This window comes from Pseudophryne corroboree, chromosome 1, assembly GCF_028390025.1.
Source record: "Pseudophryne corroboree isolate aPseCor3 chromosome 1, aPseCor3.hap2, whole genome shotgun sequence".
Taxonomy (NCBI): domain Eukaryota; kingdom Metazoa; phylum Chordata; class Amphibia; order Anura; family Myobatrachidae; genus Pseudophryne; species Pseudophryne corroboree.
The window spans coordinates 77,468,568-77,472,192 of NC_086444.1; positions in this window are offsets into that span (position 1 = coordinate 77,468,568).

A 3,625-nucleotide genomic window follows, 5' to 3' on the forward strand; every position below is an offset into this window, starting at 1 on the left:
CCTGTGGGCAAGCATGGATATACTTAAAATCTGGACCGTTGGGCTGGCTTGAGGACCACATTTGAGAACCTCTGTAAATATTCTAATTGCTAGGTGATTAATCGCGCCCTACGGGCGCTCTTCACATCGCCGTGAGGGGCTATGCCCCCTTAACCCTTGCACGCTCTTGTGGCGTGCAGTAGTTGTATTATATGGAGTATTACCTCCAATCAAAATTGTGTGAGTGGTTAAATATTACACGGACAAAGAGCGTGCGATGGCAACGGCGTGAACAGCGCATGCAGGGCCTGATGAATCACCTAGTAGGCGCTGTGGTTGGGGGAGTGGTGGGTGCGGAGGAGACGTGGATGGGGGAGGGAGCCGGGGGGGGCCGAGGGTGGGGGAGGGGTTGTTGCGGGGGTGGTACGGGTGGGGGAAGGACTGATGCGGTGATGGGGGAGGGGCAGGTTCTGCAGGTGGGGGTCCAGAGCCACCGCAGGTGCGGGGGTGCCACGCATGGGGGCGTGGGTCCGGAGCCACCGTCGGTGGTGGAGGGGGGGGGGGGGGTGCCGTGGATGGGGCCCGGAGGTACTGAGAGTGGGGGAGGGGCGGCTAATGCTTCTCCTGCTTCTCTTCCTGGAAGCAGCTAGGCTGCTGTCCTCCCTTTGGCAGTGGCTCTCCCGGAGACTCGCACAGCAGCCAATCACTATTGTTAGCGCTGGTGTCCCAACGCACTGCATCACAGGGAAGAAGATGCACTCGATAAACTACAGCTCCCAGCAGCCCTTAGCACCTGAATGCTTCGGCGCTAAGGGTTGCTGGGAGCTGTAGTTTATTTAGTGCGTATATTTCCCTGTAATGCGGCGCGTTGGGACCCCGGTGCTAACAATAGTGACTGGCTGGCAGAACTGACTGACTCGCTGAATCAATGTAAAAGGTGAGAGTGCTGTGCTGTGTCAGTGTCAGCATCCAGACATTACCCTCCGCGATATCACCCACTCTATCCGTTACATTATCCATCTCGGGGCTTCCAGGCCGGCCGGCCAGGTGCTGTGTTGCGGAGTCAGGACCTCTGGGAAACTGTGCGCGGCTGTGGCAGGGAGGCACTTCTGTGACATCACACGCAGAGGAGGCTCCGGGTCTCAGAGAGTATGCGGCACTGGGAGGGCTATGAAAGCCTTCCGCTGCGCCACTTTCATACACATCTATGCCGGTGGCTGCAGCAGCTTTTGTTCCACGTGCGCTGCGGCTAGGGAGTGGGGATTGTTGGTGCCGGAGGGGGCAGGCGGACTGGCAGCAGGACATAGGGGGTCATTCCGACCTGATCGTAGCTGTGCTAAATTTAGCACAGCTACGATCACTTACACTGACATGCGGTAAGACGCCCAGCACAGGGCTAGTCCGCCCCGCATGTCAGGCCAGCCCCCTTCCCGCACAAGTACAAAAGCATCGCACAGCAGCGATGCTTTTGTACTTGAAGGTTAACTCCCAGCCAGCGCAGCTCCTGCAGCTGGCCAGGAGTTACTCGTCGCTGCCCGGGTCGCAGCGGCTGCGTGTGATGTCACAAAGCCACTGCGGCCCGCCCACCTCACGGTCCAGCCATGCCTACGTTGGCCGGACCGCGGCCACAAAACGGCGGGCAAATGCCACTGTGCCACCCCCTCCCACCCACCGTCCGCTTCTGCCTGTCAATCAGGCAGAGGTGATCGCTAGGCAACGACAGCTGTCGGCAGTCAGCTATGTGCCGGCGCACTGCGGCGCTGACGCATGTGCAGTTCTGACCTGATCACTGCACTGCGATGAACTGCAGTGAGTGATCAGGTCAGAATGACCCCCATAGGACGCTGCAGTAAAAGGTTGTTTTTTTTACCCCCTATCTACAGCGCAGAGACTTGCTGCAGATGCAGTGGCATACCCTCCAGCTGTACCTTTTTGGCAGGTACAGTACCTTTTTTTATGGCCTGTACCGATTTTTGTCTCTCCAAACTTCCATCGAAAGTATAGGAAAGGGGGCGTGACCACATCACTGTACCCGTGGCCACGCTCCCTTTTTGAATTTGTACTGATTTTTATGTGTAAATTGTTGGAGGGTGTGTTGCTGCAGATGCAGGGGGCCTATTTTAGGGTGTGGATCTGGAGCTGCAGCTCCATCAGCCACATTGTTAATCCTGCTCTGGAAACACACAGCAGCCAAAGGGCAGAGCCTCCTATTGGATGTAACCTGTGTGGAAGGGCGTTTCTTGCCCAATCAGCTGTGGACTGGGTGTGATAGACCTGCTGCTAACCCAATGAGAGCTCCTAGCCACGCCCAGCGTTAGCCACACAGTCACAGAGTCACAGATATGGGCAATTATATAGGAGATTCATAGATTAATCCAAATGTATGTCACTGAACATGAGTGCTTGGTAAGTTGACATCAGGGACGGTTTTTGCCCTTGTGGCGCCCCGGGCAAAAAAAACCATGTTAGGGGCGTGGCTTAATACGGGTGTGTAGTCAGTTACGCCCCCATTTGTAGCGCCGCTGATAGAAAAGAAAAAAAAAGTATACTTACATCCTCGCTCCTGATTCCAGACCTCCGCCGGCGCCGCTCCTCTCCTCGGATGCATAGACACTAGAGGTCAATTATGACCCCTAGCGACTGTGCCACAATGCTGTGCGGTGCGCGATGACGTCATCGCGCACCGCACAGCAACGGTCCCCTAGACACGTAGCATCTGGTTCCCTTCACAGCAGGAAGGCGGCACCCCGGGCAAAAGTCCTGCTTGCCCGTGGCAAGATCCGCTACTGGTTGACATGTCCCCTGAAGGATTACCTGATTTCTCTGACGGGTGTGGATCATAGGGTCGACAGTGACTAGGTTGACATCTGAAATAGGTCGACATGGTCATTAGGTCGTCATGGAAAAAGGTCAACATGAGTTTTTTATATTTTTTGTTGTAATTTTCTTCATAAAGTCGCTGGGAACCCCAATTAGTGCACCGTATCCCCTCGCATGGCTCGCTTCGCTCGCCATGGTTCGGGCAAGGTGCCTCGCTCCGCTACCCGCTGCGCTCGGCACAGGTTACCGTTCCCAATTGTAGCCCACGTGGATCGTAAAGTATGAAAAAGTTAAAAAAAATGAAAAAAAAACATTTGAAAAGCTTAGGTCGACCTTTTCATGTGTCGACATTTGACATGTCGACCTAAAGCATGTTGACCAATAGTGGTCGACCTAATGACCAGATACCTCTCTGAGAGGAGCTATATAGGAACTCCTGTCTAGAACACATTTCCATATATAAGCTTGTCCAGATTGCCAAAGCTGTGATGGATATTAGCTGCTGCCCACCCGCGTGTTAATGTGCCGTTCTACTGCGCCTTTTTCTATGATGTCAGCTTGCTGTTACCTAGTTACACATATAAATGTCCCTAAAACATTAAATCAAGTGTTTGTTTAGTCCCTAATTATTTTGGAGTGGGCAGAAGCCTGTTCCCATAAAACATGTTGACACAAAGGGAGAAAGAAAAAAAAAGAAGAAAACAAAGGTAAACCATCGGTGAGCTGCTGAGCAGACTGGCGGGGAGGGGGGGGGGGGGGGGGGGGGGGGGGTGAGCCTACGTTGCACTAAGTAGGCACTGCCAGTTGTGAGTATCTGTGTCCCTGG